This window comes from Camelina sativa, chromosome 9 (genome assembly GCF_030686135.1).
Source record: "Camelina sativa cultivar CO46 ecotype springtype chromosome 9, ASM3068613v1".
NCBI lineage: Eukaryota > Viridiplantae > Streptophyta > Magnoliopsida > Brassicales > Brassicaceae > Camelina > Camelina sativa.
Window position 1 is genome coordinate 11,345,360 of NC_141888.1, and position 19,690 is coordinate 11,365,049.

The 19,690-nt window shown below is 41.4% G+C and overlaps 1 non-coding gene across 1 annotated transcript; it reads left to right on the forward strand.

Annotated features, from left to right (window-relative positions):
* Nucleotides 1–18,147: 18,147 nt before the first annotated feature.
* Nucleotides 18,148–18,254, forward strand: LOC147938079 (small nucleolar RNA R71). The gene has a single exon (XR_015567666.1). It is a non-coding gene; the product is annotated as a small nucleolar RNA R71 (small nucleolar RNA).
* The last annotated feature ends 1,436 nt before the right edge of the window (nucleotides 18,255–19,690 follow it).

A 19,690-nucleotide genomic window follows, 5' to 3' on the forward strand; every position in this document is an offset into this window, starting at 1 on the left:
TGTAAACAAGCGTGTAGGACAAAGAAGAAGAGCCAAAGTACGATGGTGGAGAAAGAACTGTATATATTCAGAAGAGAGAGGGAGTTTTCACTGTTGATTGAAAGATTAGTTGAAAATATTTACAACTGTAGAATGTTGGTTCAAGAAAACGCAGAGTAAAGAGAAAAGGAGTCTTATTATGATTTTGTTATATATAAAAAAACAAACTCTAGAGTTCTACTCAAGAAAATGATAAGCTAAGAGATATGGAAGTTTCGTATCTTAAGTAAATTATGAAGATGCAGGTGTCATAACAGGTCGTTGTGGGAACAAGGAGCTGCAAGGGAATAAGACTCTGCATTTGTTGACAGCCGTATGATGCATGACAAGGAAGCGGAGCTGACGTGTCATGAGCTGCTATTGGAGATAGAACCGAATCAGGAAAGAAGATATATGGGGAATATCCATCTCGGCGTTTAAGGAATATTGAGGCGTGGAGTGCAATTGATTACCCTAAGAAGAAGATGCAGAGATATTCTTGTTAGGGTTTAGGAAAACTGAGTATAAATAGGCAAGGTAGTGTCGTAGAAGTTTTTAACACTTCAGAACTTTGGTGAGAGATTGTAAACTTCAAGGCTATCGAAAAAGAGCTAACAAGGTGAGTGTTGGGGTTATTCTCTTAGATTTATACTAGGGTTAGTTTAGATAGAAAAGAGGAGAGTGCATAGATATATTCTTGTATTCATTAACTTGTTTATTAAGAATAAATATAAAAGTGTTGGCTTGGCGCGTTTCCAAGTAGAAGTGTGCGTCTTGTAACCTCTATACCTTTTCAATTGGTATTAGAGCAGACACCTGATAAAAGTCTAATAGTCTTTTCGACAGGTGAGATCTTGTGACAAAGGTATGGAGAAATCACTAGGGTATGTTGCGCTACCAAAAGTATTAAATTTGGATTCGGAGCAATATGGACACTGGAAGGTGTCGGTTAAGCAAGCTATTCAAAGAATTGACATGGAAGCTTGGTTCTCTGTTGAAGATGGGTGGATAGAGCCGATGGTGAAAGATGACAAAGGTGAATTGGTGGCGAAACCAAGAAAAAAACTGGACTATAGAGGAAAAAACTGAAGTCAAGCACAATTCACAAGCCTTGTCTGCTATCTTTAATTATTTGCCATTGGATCAGTTCAATAGTGTCCAAGGATGCGTTTCGGCTAAAGAGGCTTGGGATATACTTCAAGTCACCTTTGAAGGAACTAGCAATGTGAAGTGAACACATCTAGACAATCTGGCCTCTAATTTTGTGAATCTAACCATGGGAGAAGGTGAAAACATTGCCGGTTATAGCAGTCGGTTGAGCTCTATAGCACAGGACGCTGTAGTCTTGGGGAAACGGTACAAGGATAAGAAGCTGCTGAACAAATTCTCAGTTTTTGCTAGATAATTTTCAACCACACAGATCTGCTATTGATGTATTGTTGAACTCTAATGAATTAAAATTCAGTCAAGTGGTTGGGATGATGCAATTGTTTGAGCTGCAGTTGAAGAAGAAAGAACAACGCTTTGAACGATCATTTGCGTTAAAGGTTGTTGAAACACAAAAAGATGCTGAAACACAGGGTGCTGCAGATGAAGAAAAAGTGGGGTTACTGGTAAGAAAATTATTTCGAAAGATAGAGCGAAGTCAGCGCAGAGGATCGTCATCATCTGTTAGATCTGAATCAGAGAAGGACTTTAATAGGGGTGATAAGCAAGAACGACAATACCTGGAGTGTGAAGGTTATTGACATCTAAGAATGGAGTGTCCTAAAAATAAACACAGGGGATCACTATAGTGTTATGGGTGCTAAGGATATGGACACACAAGTCTGAATGTCCTATCAAAGAAAGTAAATCCAACTCCTTTGTCATCTGGAGTGATAGCGAATCGGTTGATGAGGAGCAAGATGGTGAAATACTCAATAATTATGTTGCCTTGCTAGGAGTGATTGAGGAAGATGAGGTTGTCGAGCCGACTGTGGGAGTTCAACAAACTGTTGTGTCTAACTCAGAAGATGACAAAGCAGAATTGTCGGCTGAAGAACAAGTTACCTTGCTTATCTCGAGTCTGGTTTAGAAGAAGCAAGATAATGATGACCTGTTGGCTGAAAATGAAGCCCTAACAATGAAACTAACCATTCTGTTTATAGAACTTGAGGAAGAAAGAACCAAGTCTCACAGACTTGAGAAGCAACTGGAAGTACAACTGAAAAACATCAGGATGCTGAGCAAAGGAACAAAGGATCTCGACACAATTCGGAGTAATGGGAGATTAGGTAATATGAAGTGGGGTCTCGGCTATTAGGGTAAAGATGGCTCAACGTCCACTAAATTTGTCAAGGGTCTGAACTGAGAAGACAAAGCTACTGCAATCCCAGAACCGTCACTAAGGACACAAGTACCTGCACCTGCTAAGGTTAATCATCAGCAGACCAAAAGTGATTTTCTTCAAAGAAGGTTTCAGTCTGCATATAGAGCTCAGTAAAGAGTCAGTCCTGAGACTCGTCCACTTGCTGCGTACGGTTCTGCTAGTAATCCTTATTCGTCACAGCATGCGTATGGGCTAGTCTTCAATGTTTATCGCAGTCGGAAGACTGGATGTACGTACTGTGGAAACCTTAACCATTTTAAGGCACAGTGCTATGGATACAACAATCGTCTGTCAATGGTCATACAACAAGAGCAGCATCACGGAGTTATGAGGGCACCCAAGCCATTGTATGTCAAGTAAAGTGTCCTGTACTACAATGTTGCTCGTTCTGCTGATAAATTTGGATCTGATCAGAAGAAGTGGTACTTTGATAGTGGCTGTTCCAGACATATGACTGGGGCTCAAACTAATTTTTTGGACTTTGAGGATGTCACAGCTGGACAGGTTACCTTTAGAGATGGAGCAAAAGGAAAAATCAAAGGTAAAGGTGTTACCGGTAGAGAAACGTAGCCCAGTCTCAATGATGTGTTTCTTGTTGATGGTCTGAAAGCAAATCTCATTAGTGTCAGTCAACTGTGTGATGAAGGCCTGGATGTTACATTTATTAAGCAGGACTGCAAAGCTGTTGATCAGCAAGGGTCTGTGAATCTGGAAGGTAAGCGATCTGGTAATAATTGTTATATGTGGAAATCAACAAGCCATTGCTATCATGTGTCAATAGGTATAGACACTGAATTATGGCACCAGAAGATGGGAATCTGAACATTCGCACAATGAAAAAAGCTAGCACATCAATAAATTGTGCGAGGAATACCAAAGCTCAAGACTGATTAGTACTTTGGGTGTGGACAATGCAACAAAGGAAAACAGGTGAAGGTGTCACACAAGCCTGTTTCTGATGTTTGAAACAGTCATGTTCATAGTATGACTAGGAAACGGTTTATCTTTTTCATGGTCGATGATTATTCTCGTTACACATGGGTCTGATTTCTTCGAGAGAAGTTTCATACACTTGATTGCTTGTGGATTCTTGTGTTACATATCAAGGGCAAGAAATGGGCCATCAAGGCCATTCACAGTAATCATGGTGGTGAATTTTAGAATGATTTGTAAGATCAGTTCTGCACAACGAAGGGTATTATTCATCAGTTCTCAGCACCTAGAACATTAGAACAAAATAGTGTGGTTGAGCGCATGAATCATACCCTATAGGAGATGGCTCGTGCAATGCTTCATGGGAATTAGATTTCTCAACACTTATAGGATGCGGCTGTCAACACTACATGTTACATTATTAATCGTGTGTACGTTTGACTGGGTACATTCAAAACACCCTATGAATTGTGGAAGGGGAGAACTCCCTCAGTCAGTTATTTTCATGTCTTTGGGTGTGTTTGCTACATGTTGAATGACAAAGACCAGCTCGGAAATTTTGATTCCAAGAGTGATGAAGGGTTGTTCATGGGTTACTCGAGAAACAGCACATCATTTCATGTTTACAACAAATGTCTGCGCATTGTTTAGGAAACTGTGAATGTTGTCTTTGATGATATCTCTTTCCAACAAGTGTCCTTTATTCTTATCCCATACACCAACGATATGGTAACTGCTGCCCCTGAGACTTCCACTGCTGTACCTGAACCTGCTTTCACTTCTACCGTGACACTTGTTGTTCCCTCAGAGACATGTGATCTTCCGGACGTCTCTCAGGTGAATCAGAATCACTCCTCCAACGATTTTATTGGTGAGATTCATGGGGAAAGAGTTACTAGATGAAAGCATATTGATTTTTTGCATCTGGATGGAAAAAAGCAGATACATGTCGTTCAAAAAGTATCTCAGGACTCTGAAGTAGTTCAGTTTGCCTATTTTGTTTCCTCAATTAAGCCAAATAATCACGAAGGAGCCTTGGTACATGAGTTCTGGATAGCTGCAATGCATGCAGAGCTTGAACAGTTTGCTCGCAGTGATGTATGGGAACTCACAAGGAGACCGAATGATGTTAATGTTGTAGGGACTAAGAGGAATTTAAAAAACAAGAGCGATGGAAATGGGTGCATTGTGAGAAACAAAGCTCGCCTTGTTGCTCAGGGTTATTCACAAGTAGAAGGGGTTGACTTTGATGAGACTTTTGCACCAGTTGCAAGGTTGGAATCTATTCGTTTTCTGTTTGGAATGGCATGTGCTTTGAACTTCACGTTGCATCAGATGGATGTCAAGAGTGTGTTTCTCAATGGAATCCTTCAAGAAGAAGTCTATGTGGAGCAACCCAAAGGTTTCGAGGATCCTTAGTATCCACAGCCGGCATACAAACTAAAGAATGCCCTCGATGGACTCAAGCAAGAACCTAGAGCTTGTTATGAAAGACTGACGACATTTCTTATAAATCAAGGATATGTTCATGGAGGTGTGGAAAATACTCTGTTTGTTCTCAGTCTCAACGAAGACCAGATGTTTGTGCAAATATACGTGGATGACATTGTCTTTGGATCAACTCGTCAGAAACTTGTGGATCAGTTTGTGAGGAATATGACCGATGAGTTTGAAATGAGCATGTGTGGTGAACTAACCTACTTCTTGGGCTTGTAGGTACAACAGTCAGCTGATGGGATTTTTGTTTCTCAAAGTACATATGCAAGAAGTTTGGTGACAAGGTTCAATCTCAGAACCAGTAAGGAGGCTAAATTACCTATGGGGGTAAATGACAAGCTCTCAAAGGATGAAACAGGAGAGGATGTGGATGAGAAGCTGTATCGAGGAATGATTGGCAGCCTCCTGTACTTGACAGCAAGCTGGCTAGACATCTTTTTGGCTGTTGGTGTGTGTGCGAGATATCAAGCAAGGCCTAAAAAATCACATCTCCTGGCCGTAAAGAAGATCATCAAGTACATCAAAGGCACAATAGAACTTGGCATCTATTATACCAAGGACACAACCACCAGTTTAACAGGTGATAACTCTCTAATTTACATGTTTTAGACACCATTTTTGTCCATATTTTGCAGTATATGTACCCTAACCTTAGCATATTTAGGTCCTTAACCGTAGGAATTTGTATTTAGGCCATTTAGGGTGCTGCATTGTTGCATTTGTGCATTTTAGATGAAAACAGGTGCTTTGGAGCCCAAAATGGGGAAGAATGAGGTAAACCCGATCATGTACCCGAAATAGTGATCTTGCAGAAGAACAGTCCGAACCTCAACCCGATCAAAGAGGATCTGAGCACATGTAGAACAACCCGAAGCCCTACCCGAGTAACTACCCGACTTGAACCTCGTCCACTGTCTCGGGCAGACCTTCGGGCAGAACTGAGCAGCTAGGTTAAAGGGGTTTCCATATATAAACCCCATTTCTTCTTCTTGCCCTAGCACGCCGTAGACACTCACAACCAGAGAGCGAGAGCTTCTGAGAGAGAGAGAGAGAGCAATTCAAACACTTTTTCTACTTTGGTAGGATTCGATTTTTACTTCTTTTTTGCTACTCTTCCAGTTTTGATTTTGTATTCTATTCCTTTCATCTTATTTTCAATTCAATGCAACTTTCATTCATTTGTGTTTTTATGCTTTTCACCATGAGATCTGAGTAGTGAATCCAGGTTTCTAAGGATGGGATAGACAAATATGTGTTCTTGATCGATTAGGATGTCTTAGCTTGAATGTTTATTTTATAAAAATTCCTTTCTAGATTGGTGTTCTTAATGCTATTTTCAGACTGAGAGGTTGAGAATAGATCTAGGGTGTTTTACCATCGAGAGATGTTGTTGAAATGCTTGAATCAATCAATGCTAGAAATTTACTCACTTAGCCTAAGAGATTAGATGTGTAAGGAGTTTATTGACAATAATGAATCGGATTTAAATGTCTGCTTAGTCATGTTTCTCCAACGAGAGTTAGGTAGGGGAGTGACTAAGGTTGATTGTTTCTATCATGAGAGTGTTTTAGCAAGGATTAGAGATTCATTGTCTAGGGAATATTTTCTTGAGGCATGTAAGACATCCCAATTTGATCAGGAGCACTTAGGAGTCGATTACCCCATCCTTAGGAGCTTTCTCATCTTGATTGTTTAGCTTTTTACCTATAACTCGACCCCATACCCGAAATGGTACTCGATTACCAGCCTCGTGTATACCTTCGACTTGTTCATCCTTATGTTCTTGATTTCTTCTGTCATCCGATTACCCACCCGATCTTGTACTTGAATGCTTGCATTGAGTGCTTAGGTCGTGTGGTTCTTGTTCTTTTATTTGGTTTTGCTTACTTTAGGTTGTTACAAAAACCCCCACTATTGCTTGGCTTGACTTGCATTGATCTGATCATATCTTATCTACTAGCATAACAACCATTTGGACTGATAACCTTTGTACTACAACTGCATAGGCAATTGATAACCTGGGTGAAAATTCTGTTATCAATAGGATGCTATAATGCTGACTCGGCGGGCTTTGTAGACGAGCGTAGGAGCACTAGTGCTGGAAGCTTCTTCATAGGAAATAATCTAATATCATGACATAGTAAGAAGCAGAACAGTGTATCCCTATCACCTGCTAAGGCGGAGTACATTTCCCTAGGAAGCTGCTGCACTCAACTGATGTGGATGAAACAAATGCCCGCTGATTATGGTATTGCTTTTGACTCTATCTTAATTCATTGTGATAATCAAAGTGCAATTAACATTTTAAAGAATCATGTTCAACACTCACGAACAAAACAGATAGATATTAGACATCATTTCATACGTGATTTAGTTGAGGCAAAACTGATTGAGATTGATCATGTAAGCACTGAATTTCAGTTAGCTGATTTACTTACGAAGCCATTGGACTTCAACAGATTCACGAATCTGAGAAAGTCCATTGGGATCTGTGAAATCTAATCCTTTGTCTTAGTAGTGCTGATTGGATGATAGGGACACACACCAGATCAAACCATGGAAATCCTAGGATACATAAAAGATTAGTATGTTGTTTTGTTCTTAAATACTATGTGGAAAATAGCTGTTTGTCATGTCGATCCATGCCTCTTGTAAAACGTTGTCATGTCATTAGGAGGTCAAAGAGCTGAGGAGAGACAAAGGCTGATAACTCCATCAAAAGTTTAAACAAGATTCAATGATTGAGAAGTCAAGTGATATCATTGAATCACAAAGATGTATGGAGCTCAGTGAGGCGCTTGAGATAACAAAGCCATGTGGAACATCAAAGATGTGTTTATACAAGCAAAAAAAAAAGAATTTTTTTTTTTTTTTGCTTCTTGGTCTCTCCTAAGGATTTTCCAGCTGTTTGTGCATGTTTGGATGGCATGAAAGGATTGAAGGAATGACAGTGTGATAGTCTAACCACCATTTTCGACTGCTGTTCTTTAAATTTTCAGAAGATTGTGGCAGTGTTCGGTGTGAGTTATGAAGAGAAAATTGGCACTTCTTACAAAAGAGGAATTTCCAGGTATTCGATTCCAAAAAGAATATGATTCATGTGTCCAATTCTTTTTGGGTCCCTAAACTCATTCTTTGTGCTGTCTGAATAATCTAATCAATGAGCTGTAATAGCGTAGGTGTCTGTTTTACTCAAACTCGTGATTAAGCATTTTTGCACTGAGTTGTTTGTAAGTGGTTGTAGGTCAATATGGGCTTTTCTTGGTGATGTGTCTCAGGCCCATCCTGGCCTGTTAAGCGTAGTGTATAAGAGGATCGATGCCTAGGGTTTTCCACATCACATCCTCTGAGAATACGAACAGTCCCTTGACCGATTCTCATCTTCTTCATGTGTTTCTTCGTTTCTTGTGCTTTTAACTTCCTTTGTGCTAATCCTACATCAGAGATGAAGTCCATTCTCAGTGATTTCCAGAAACTTGTGTAACCTCGACAAGATATAGCCCTGGTGGAACATCATTTTTCTGGTGGTGGTTCAGCATCCTCGGGATCGACTCCGGCAACCCCTCCATGTACAGTCATGGTTCTCTACAACCCCGATGGGTTGGAAACTGAGGAAATCTACGAACACTTCACCACTGCATCCTCGGGTGACGGTCCATCTTCCTCGGTGTCTAATCCGCCTCAGTCCCCTGTTGCATGCGACTCCTCCTCTACCTCTCCACCACAGAAGCAAGGCATAATCAGTTCTCCAGTGTTTGAGGTCTCCGACTCTAATCCATCTATTGAGATTCCAAGACCAATTGTGTCCTCTCGCCTTTGCAAGTGATAACCAGAAACAGTTGCCTCGGAAGCCCCTACCAAGCAATCGTGTACTGCCAGGAATTCGAACAAGTCTCGGGGTCGTTATCTAGTTCTTACGTTCGACCGGAAGCGTTTTACCTCTGCTGAGGCGACATGATATGCTCAAATTTACCCTAGAGCTACTCTCTCAAATTAAGAGATCACTGCAGTACTTAGGGGTCAAATTCCACAAGGACTCAAGACTACACAATAAATTATACAGTTTTATAATTAAGCTAAACAAATTAATTTGAATTAAAATAAAAGCAATGCAAAATATTAAATAAAACTGTTGTAAATTCAGAAGATAAAAAAAACTAGGCCTAGAGAATTTCTCAGGAAATTATGAAATATTAAATCAATCAATAAATAAGGATTCAAGCAATTAATATCAGATCTAGAACTCTAAACACTTTTGTAAATTAAATCAGTTTTCACTGCAAATAATATCTAAATTTGAAACCAGAAAATCCAAATCTCTTTGTAAAATTCTAAGTTAAAAAACAGCAATAAAATCAGGTTTAGATTGTTCACAAAATTATTAAATCAAATCGCTTTGCAAGAAATAATTTTGCTCATCAAAAAGTTTTATCAACAAAATCAATTATATTCTCATATCAATATAATTTCCTAAAGTATTAATTCTAGGTGATCAATCAAGATATAATATGAAGAACAACCTAAGATGAAAATCTAGATAGATAATGAATCCTAAATAAACAGATCTAATAAATCATAAAACCCCTATGAAAAAACCATGAACCTAACAAGCAAACTACTTAGACATGTTTAATGAAGAACAAAACATCTTTCTGAATAATGAGCAATTGAAATTAAAAAGAGTAAGTGTAACACCCGGAAACCAAATTGTGTGTTTTGGGTGAGGGTGCTGATCGACACCAAGGGGGTGTCGGTCGACACCATTGTTTTTCTGGTGCGATCGAATTGATTTAATCATCGATTTTGGACAGGTTTGGTTGAAGGAAACCATTGAACCGAGTCTTAAAAGGGAGAAAACGACCTAGGGTTGTGTTTTGGTGTTTGTCTCGCCGCTTTGAGAGAAAAACAAAGAGAGAGAGTTGTTCTTGAGGTTCTAGAGAGAGTTTGTGAGATTTCAAAGCTTAGTGGGAGAGATCTTGCTGTGGGAGTGAGGATTCAAGGCTAGGATCGCGTGGGAAGCTTGCTGGGAGTGTAGATTCCTCCATTGTTGGTCAGAAACTTCCTGCAAAGAGGTGCGTGCATGACCATGACTAATCTAAGCCTTTGATTTCCTTGTTCTTGCTTGTTTGTTGTTGTTTTGTGTGTTTCTCTTGCTGGGATTGGTTGCTAGAGGTCATATGGACGTATTTGGCTTGGGTTATGAGTATTGGGCGATTTGGAGGAGGTTGGGAGCGAGATTTGACTCTCTGCTTCGAGCGGATTGCGATTGCAGAGGAAGTGTTGATCAACACCACCTGGTGTCGGTCAACACCAGCAAATCGGGCATTGATTGACACTGTGGGGTAGTGTCGGTCGACACCAAGGCCAGTGTCGGTCGACACTTGGCTGGTGTCGGTCGACACCAAGGCCAGTGTCGGTCGACACTTGGCTGGTGTCGGTCGACGCCTCCCTTCCAGCGCGACAATGTTTGATTTCTTGGTTGGTTTGTTTTGTTTGGTTTTTGTTTGGAACATTGGAATCACTGTTGCTTGTGTGTATAGCCCAGTAGATGGGAGGATTGCCTCACTGAGTGTTTATCAAATACTCATGCATCTCAATATGTGTTTTTGGTGCCGGTAAAGACAAAGTGTGATCATGGAATCAAGGCAATGAAGAGGAGGATGTTCTAGGGACTCGATTGGATGTTGTCTGGCATTGTTAGGTTGCTAGAGTTGGGTCATTAGAACGTTGCTAGGTTGCTGGTTCTATGTTTTCCTGTTATTTGATTATTGGATATTGTTTATGTTATATTTATTGGTTATATTATTGGATATTTATTGGATATTGAGATTGGTTATTCCGCTGATGATTGTGATTGTGGTTAGGTGGCTAGTGGATATGGGACCACTAGTTGTAGTTTATTTACCATATTATATTTATTATTTAATGTTTTTAAATAAAAAAAAAGTTCGGTTCTTTCATTTTGGTATCAGAGCCCTTATGGTTCTAGGTTTGGGTTCACTAGGTTTCTGTTGTGATGTTGGGATTGCATGTCTTGATTGATTATGTGAGTTAGTCAATTGTGTGTGGCATGGAGTCCTAGAACATCCTCTTCGAGCCGACTGTGTGATTCCACGGTGAGTTTATGTTTCTGTGTTATAATAGAAGTTGTTTGCTTAGTCTTCTGTTCATGGTAGTGCAGATGGCTAGAGATGGTGCAGTTGCTGGTCATGGTCGTGGACGCAGACGTGGTCGGGGATGCGGACATGGTCGTGGTAGGGGCAGAGTCCCAGAGGTTAAAGATACCGAGGACCATAGTGTGGCAGTTGAGGGTGTTGGCGAGTCGCAGGGTGTTCCGCGGGATTCATTGAGTGTGGCCGGAGGGGGTGGTGTTGATGCTCTAGTGGCCGGTGATGCTAGGGTCATGGGTGTGGGAGTCCCAGCGGGTGGAGTTCCTGGTGTTGACTTTGCGGCTATGCTAGCAGAGGTGTTGGAGCGGTTACCACCAGTGGTATCGGCTCAGGCTCAGGTAGTGCCACTATAGGTAGCGGAGGAGCGGAAGCCAGTGGTTGCGGATGTGGGAGCACATGGACGTTATTTGTCTATGCTCAAGGAGTTGAAGGGTCTTTACACTGAGAAGTTTTCGGGTGGTACAGACTCTACTGTTGCGGATGCGTGGAGGACGAGTTTGGAACGTAACTTCCATACTCTGAGGTGTCCTGAGGAGTTTTGGGTGGACATAGAGGTCCACCATTTGAGTGGTGATGCTGAGTTGTGGTGGAGATCAGTGGCTGCTAGGAGAGTGCTGCGGGAGATGACTTGGGCTGACTTCGTCTTGGAGTTCAACCGCAAGTATTTTCCTAGAGAGGCATTGGATCAGTTGGAGGTGCAATTCCTTCAGTTGTCTCAGGGGACACGGTCAGTGCGGGAGCTAGAATTTTGAGTCAGTGTGCCCGTGTGTGGCGGTCTTTTAAGACATTGTGTGGCCTTTGTGGCGGGCTGTTTAGCCATGTGTGGCCTTTGTGGCGGGCTGTTTTTAGCCATTGTGTTGCCTTTGTGGCGGGCTGTTTAGTTTGTGGCGGGCTGTTTAGCCAGAGTGCGTGTTTAGGCGGTCCTTCGGGGCAGATGGTCTTTGTGACGGTCCTTCGGGACGAGTGGCCTTGGTGGCGGTCCTGTTTAGGACATTTGTTTGGCCTTGGTGGCTGTCCTGTTTAGGACATTTGTTTGACCTTGGTGGCGGTCCTGTTTAGGACATTTGTTTGGCCTTGGTGGCGGTCCTATTTAGGATATTTGTTTGGCCTTGGTGGCGGTCCTGTTTAGGACATTTGTTTGGCCTTTGTGGCGGCCCTCATGGCATGTATATGATCCTTGTGTGGTCATGAGGTATTTGAGTGAGGGGATATGTGGTTGGTAGGACATTGAGACGTTTTACGCGAGCCACGGGAAGGAAACCTGGATAGGGATAGGACTCAGACGTGTTCAGAATTGTTTGCTCGCAGCTCTTGGAGGACTTAGGTTCTCCTAGTACTACCATATTCAGAGACTTTGTGGCGTGGGAGTATGGTTGGTATATTGACTTTGGATGACGATCCGGGGGTGCATTGTAGGGTGGCAACCCGAGAGACGAGTATTGGATTTTCCTTATATATTATGGCATGCGGGCTTAGGCCCGATGAGGAGCCAATATTATAGCATGCAGGCTTCGGCCTGATGACGAGCCAATAAAAACTCAAGGTTTAGACCTGTGAGTAAAGGAAAGTCCAAAAGTTGAGAGCAAATGACGCCTGGAGCGTGAGTCTATCGCCTAGAGGTGACCTTCTATAGATTGGTCGGAGGAGTGCGGGCCGTGGAGACGGTTGCACGGGAGTCCTTGGCTGATGGGTGTTCGAGATTCGAGGACAAATCTAGATTGGTGGGGGAGAATTGTAACACCTGCAAACCAAATTGTGCGTTTTGGGTGAGGGTGTCGATCGACACCAAGGGGGTGTCGGTCGACACCATTGTTTTTCTGGTGCGATCGAATTGATTTAATCATCAATTTTGGAGCGGTTTGGTTTAAGGAAACCATTGAACCGAGTCTTAAAAGGGAGAAAACGGCCTAGGGTCGTTTTTTGGTGTTTGTCTTGCCGCTTTTAGAGAAAAACAAAGAGGGAGAGTTGTTCTTGAGGTTCTAGAGAGAGTTTGTGAGATTTCAAAGCTTTGTGGGAGAGATCTTGCTGTGGGAGTGAGGATTCAAGGCTAGGATCATGTGGGAAGCTTGCTGGGAGTGTAGATTCCTCCATTGTTGGTCAGAAACTTCCTGCAAAGAGGTGAGTGCATGACCATGGCTAATCTAAGCCTTTGATTTCCTTGTTCTTTCTTCTTTGTTGTTTTTTTGTGTGTTTCTCTTGCTGGGATTGGTTACTACAGGTTCCTATGGACGTATTTGGCTTGGGTTATGAGTATTGGGCGATTTGGAGGAGGTTGGGAGCGAGATTCGACTCTCGGCTTCGAGCGGATCGCGATTGCAGAGGGAGTGTCGATCGACACCACCTGGTGTCGGTCGACACCAGCACATCGGGCATCGATCGACACTGTGGGGTAGTGTCGGTCGATACCAAGGCCAGTGTTGGTCGACACTTGGCTGGTGTCGGTCGATGCCTCCCTTCCAGCGAGACGATGTTTGATTTCCTAGTTTGTTTGTTTTGTTTGTTGTTTGTTTGGAACATTGGAATCACTTTTGCTTGTGTGTATAGCCCAGTAGATGGGAGGATTGCCTCACTGAGTGTTTATCAAATACTCATGCATCTCAATATGTGTTTGTGGTGCAGGTAAAGACAAAGTGTGATCGTGGAATCAAGGCAATGAAGAGGAGGATGTTCTACGGACTCGATTGGATATTGTCTGGCATTGTTAGGTTGCTAGAGTTGGGTCATTAGAACGTTGCTAGGTTGATGGTTCTATGTTTTCCTGTTATTTGATTATTGGATATTGTTGATGTTATATTTATTGGTTATATTATTGGATATTTATTGGATATTGAGATTGGTTATTCCGCTGATGATTGTGATTGTGGTTAGGTGGCTAGTGGGTATGGGACCACTAGTTGTAGTTTATTTACTATATTATATTTGTTATTTAATATTTTTTTTTAAAAAAAAAAGGTCGGTCCTTTCATTTTTGGTATCAGAGCAATTGGTGGCAACTTGTCCTGTGGGAAGGTTGTTAAAGGGTGGGGACCAGGGTTCGAGGAACGCCTGGCGCACCAATAACCTACTGGTGGATTGGGATATCCACAGTGATGGGTTAGGATCAATGCTCTGCAGGGCCAGCTTGGGGTCCGTTGGGACGGCTAGCAGTGGGCTAGCAGGGTCCACGGAGTGTCCATTTGGGCAGCTAGCAGTGGGATAGTGGGGTCCGCAGGACGGGTTCTCACAGTAAGAAAGAGTTCAAGAATTCTTCTCTCTACAGATGAAATCAGATCTCTCTCTCCCAAAGCTCTCAAAATCTCATAGGGTTGCAGAAAAATAAAAAACTTGCTAGAATAAAACTTAATTGTTTGTAAAACCTAAAAATACTATTTATATGTTCTAAAACACGTCAGGGACTTGTGTTGCAAGTATGGAAGACTTTGGGTTAAATTGTAAATCTTCCAATTTTTGGCTCACTCGTCGGTTTGGACTGGGTGTCGATCGATGCTCCTTCAGTGTCGATCGACACTGGTCAGTTGATCAGACTCCAAATTGACTTCTTTGATTAAATGCTCCAAAATGATCCAAATTGCTCCATTTCGCTCCATCCGTGCCAAAATCCTAGATAACTTGTAAAGACTCAAAGACAACCTAGAAACTTATGAAAACACTCAAAAAGCACACTTATAGCATGGTTAAAAACCGTAAAAACCATGATATATCAACTCCCCCAGACTTAGCCTTTGCTTGCCCTAAAGCAAAACATAAGCTTAGACCTGTGAAAGAAGTTTGAAAACTGGGAACTCACTCAACTGCATGATGATTCTTATTCGCACTCTTCATTTACCTGGCTCAAGAACTTACTTCTTATACTTAACCATGATAAGCATCAACATTCCTTACTCAAATCCCACAATCCTTTGGAATCTCTGAAATCTCCATTGTCATCTCATTAGTCAATATTAAAGCAAGTACATGTGAGTTCTTACCTTGGTGTATCAATCAGTGGCATATGGACTCCTTTCAGGCCAAGACTTTCTTCTTACATCTCCTTTCCTCTCCCTTTTCTCACTTCCAATATATATATTTTTTTCTTTTTTTTTTCTGAATCAAAGGTGTAAGCGAAAACCGGGGTCATCGGTAATTTACCTACCCCTCGCTTCCAAGCTTTGTGTGATCATTTGACTCAAGAGTAGAATAATGAGGTCACAGGTAATTTACCTACCTCTCTAAACTGATCAAAATCATCTCATCTTATATCCCCTTTTTCTGATCTTTTTTTTTTAAAAGCACTGAAGGGAAGAGAGAGGGGAGACATACTTTGAAAAATTGCACTGTCTTGTATGGCCCGAAGAAGAAGTCTAGTACACTGATTTCCAACCCCAAAGTAAGCAATTAAGTCCGGTTAAAATCCTGATAAATGTTGAGACACCGTTAGATCAATCAGATATCCATTGAATATGGGCTTTTAGGATTGTTGATAAGGCTCATAGTCTTTCTAAGCTTCAGTTCTGAGATGAAGCATAAACAAATAATTATTAGAGTATTAGCCAAATAAGAGAAATCATTAATCATGATCATAATTCCCAAAGACAAAAAGAAAAATTTTGAAAAATTTGACTCAAACTTTATGGTTTTGACTGACACAACTGAAACTCAAAAACAAAAACATATAGTTAGTAGATAACCATTGTAATGAAAAGATGAACTGTTCTCGGGTTACCACGGGGTGTCGACCGACACCATTTCAGTGTCGATCGACACTCATCACGCATGGTGGTTTTTGGCCGTAACTCCTTGTTAGTTGCAGTTAGTTGTGTTGTTGAGTTGTTATATCAATCCTTGGATGATTATTCTGTTAAGAGACACTCAAACACAAGTCAAAAGCAACATGATAGATAGATAGTTCATAAGTTCAAACAATTTCAAACACAAACTGACTCAATGCAAAAACAAAAATGACTCAAAAGGAAAAGAAAAACCTAGAAGTGGGTTGCCTCCCACTAAGCGCTTGTTTTCAGTCATTAGCTTGACTTTGCTGAAGCTCAAGCATCCGGTGGATCAGAACGTGGCAGTGAATGCTTCTGAGAAAATGACCTCTTCATCCAAGGTGGTGTATAAGCTTTAGGTGCATGAGGCTTGCCAAGTATACGAGGAACAGGACCAGGGCGGGATTTAGGGATGGGTGAGTTTCTTTTCATTCCTGCAAAATCATCAACAGAAGAAACAAGCGCTCTACGATAATCTCATGGCTTGGTTAATTGTAAAACAGTCTTTGTACCTTTGAAATTCTTGTTAATGATTTGAGGATGATTAGGTGTAGAAGATGTGTACCTTTTCCTTACCTGAGGACTTTGGAGTGTGGAGTGTGAAGTTTTCTGCTTTGCAAGAACTTTCTTACTTGGAGCATAGAGAACATCCTCCGAGTCATCAATTTTGGACAGGTCTAGACTCGGACTTAGAGGAGTGTCGATCGATGCCTCCTCTGTATCGATCGACACTGAACCTGATGCTCCTGTTGCAGCAACATTCTGAACAGAAAATGTCTGTCCATCAATAGTAGGAGCCCTCCTCAGCTTATCCATCACAAAACTCATACTCAATCCATCCACATTCAGTGCTATTTGTCCCTTCTGCACATCAATGATGGCACCAGCTGTAGCCAAGAAAGATCTTCCTAAGATGAGAGGATCTTTAGGCTCTGTATCATATTTCAGCACCACAAAGTCAGTGGGAATCATGAAGTTGCCAACCTCAATTGGAATATCCTCTAAAACACCTTCAGGAATTCTTCGGGATCGATCAGCTAGGATAAGAGAAATCTGAGTTGGCTTGAATTCTGTCATCCCAAGTCTCACAGCAACATAATGTGGCATCAAGTTGATGCTAGAACCAAGATCGCAAAGTGAGTGAGCAAACCTTCCTGTGGAGATGGAGCAATCAAGTACAAAGCTTCCAGGATCTGGTAACTTCTCAGCAGCCCTACATTGAATTATTGCACTCACTTCCTTAGAGACAACCACCTCCTGCTTCCTCTCCTTCTTCCTCTGAACAGGCTGGCTCAACAGAATTGCACTGACATCTTTTGTAAGAGTGCTCTTTCTTCAGGGCTCAAACCATTGGATACCATTCTCTTCACATACCGCTTAAGTGGTGGTGAAAGTTTTACTGCATCAATCAAAGGCATCTCAATCATCACCTTGTCCATCATAGCCTTGCATCTAGCTTCCTCCATCTCCTACTTAGACCTCCTAGGCTTAGGAAAAGGAACCTTAGGTTGGTACACCCTCTCAACTGTTGGAACCTGAGATTTTGCAGGTTCTTGGTTCGTCTGGGATGAGTGTCGACCGACACCCAGGTGGTGTCGATCGACACCATCATCTGAAACCGGGAGATTTGTCGATTTCTCTCCTTTTTCTGCAGAAGCAATTTCACCATCATCTTCATCTCTCACTTATATGGCATTGCAAGCATGCTTGGGGTTTGACTCAGTTCTCGCAGGAAAATACCTCTTTTCGTTTGACATACCCAGCAGTCTGAATAACTTGATTCTCTATCTTCTTGACATGAATGTTCAATGCTTCTATCTTCCCATTCAGCTCAGTGTAGACATTGTCAATCTTTCCATTGAATGTCACTGTCAAATTCTCTTGTCCCTGAAGAATCTGCTTAAGCATGGCCTCCATTCTACTCTCAGAAGAAGTCTTAGGAGGTGGAGACTGATAAGATGAATTCCCATAGGTTCTTGTATAGCCATTGTTCTGTTGCTGCTTCTGGTCACCATTGTAAGGTCTGTTGCCTTGCTGATTACCGAATCTCTGTCCCTGATACCCATCTCCATACACATAGTTTACATTCTCCTCTGTATTCTCTAGCTCTGGCTCCAATGTCTCAACTACAGCATCAAATTGGACTGGCTTCTTACCCATAAGAAGATTGTGTACTGAATCCAGCTTAGCATTAACAGAAGCTAGCTGGTTTGAATCGAACTCTCCATGCAGTCTCTTTCTTTCAGCATCAGCTCTTTTAGTGCTATTTCTAGAAGCCAAATTCCCAATCAAAACTTCTGTATCTTCTGGAAATCTTGTCTTGAAGTTCCCATGACTTGCAGCATTCAAAGCTAACTGATACTTCCAGTCACACCCTCTTAAGAAGATACTCAATAGTTGTATCCTTGAAAAACCATGGTGTGTACAGTCCCTCTGATAAGCTTTGAATCTCACCCAAGCTGCCTTGAAAGCTTCATCATGTCCTTGCTTGAATGAAGAGATCTTGACTCTCAGCTCATCTGACATTGCATCATCATAGAAGTGGTTAAGGAAGGCCACCTTAATTTGTTGCCAAGATGTCAAAGATCCAGCTGGCAACTATTTTAACCAGTGAGATGCTTCTCCTGCAAGTGAGTATGGGAAGAGCTTGCAGTAGATGAAGTCTTCAGTCACTCCATTAGCCTTGATACTGGTCACAAGATCCTCAAAGTGCTCAATGTGGTCCAAAAGCTTCTCATTGGGCAGGTTAGAGAAAGGTCTCTGCCCAACTAGTTGAAAGTAAGCAGGTTTCAACTCAAAATCATTCCTCTGGAATGGTGGAGGAACAATAGCAGACCGGTTCTCATACACAAGATCAGCCCAGTTGTAGTCAACAATGGTCCTAATCAAGTCCCGGTTTTGATCCTGTCTTCGAACTGGGTTCTGGACGTGGTTAGCAGCTCCACGTACGTCTGCAGGAACGGGGTGTCGATCGACACCCTGTTGGTGTCGATCGACACCGTCGACACCATCAGCTGGTTCGTTGACAACAACAATTTCATCAATCACATTGCCTTCTGCATCTAGCTTTTGGCCCTGTTCATTGCGCAAGTGGCCCTCTTGATCCCTCAAAGCACCATCCTCATCACGCATCAGAATGATTGTGTTAACCATCTTCAAGGATTTGGCTGCTTTTCGGTTCTCACACTCAAGTTTTCCCAACTCTTGGTTTGAAAGCTTCAGAATTGGACCAGTCTTGTTGCTCCTTGTGTTAGGCTTATTAGGCATACACCTGAAACACACAAGAGAAAAGAAAACAAAAGCGTGTAAGTTTCAAATAAAAATAAAAATTTAGACAAAATCAAAAACTCAAATCTAATGGTAGATCAAAGAATCCCTGGCAACGGCACCAAAATTTGATATGCTCAAATTTACCCTAGAGCTACTCTCTCAAATTAAGAGATCACTGCAGTACTTAGGGGTCGAATTCCACAAGGACTCAAGACTACACAATAAATTATAGAGTTTCATAATTAAGCTAAACAGATTAATTTGAATTAAAATAAAAGCAATGCAAAATATTAAATAAAACTGTTGTAATTTCAGAATATTAAAAAGCTAGGCCTAGGGAATTTCTCAGGAAATTATGAAATATTAAATCAATCAATAAATTAGAATTCAAACAATTAATATCAGATCTAGAACTCTAAACACTTTTGTAAATTAAGGTGGTGTATTGTATAGAACATTTTGGATGATTTTGTGGGATTTAGGAAATTTTAGATTTGGAGAGATTTGAGTGAGTTTTTAGAATATTTGGTAGAATTTGAAAAAGTTTATATAAATAACTTGTGATTTGGTGAGATTTTAAAAGAAAAATTTTGGGTGATTTTAGAAGATTATTAGACAAAAAAATGAAAAATTGGGTTTGACTGTTCTAACACTTCCTCCGACGAAACAATAGAGAGTTCAAC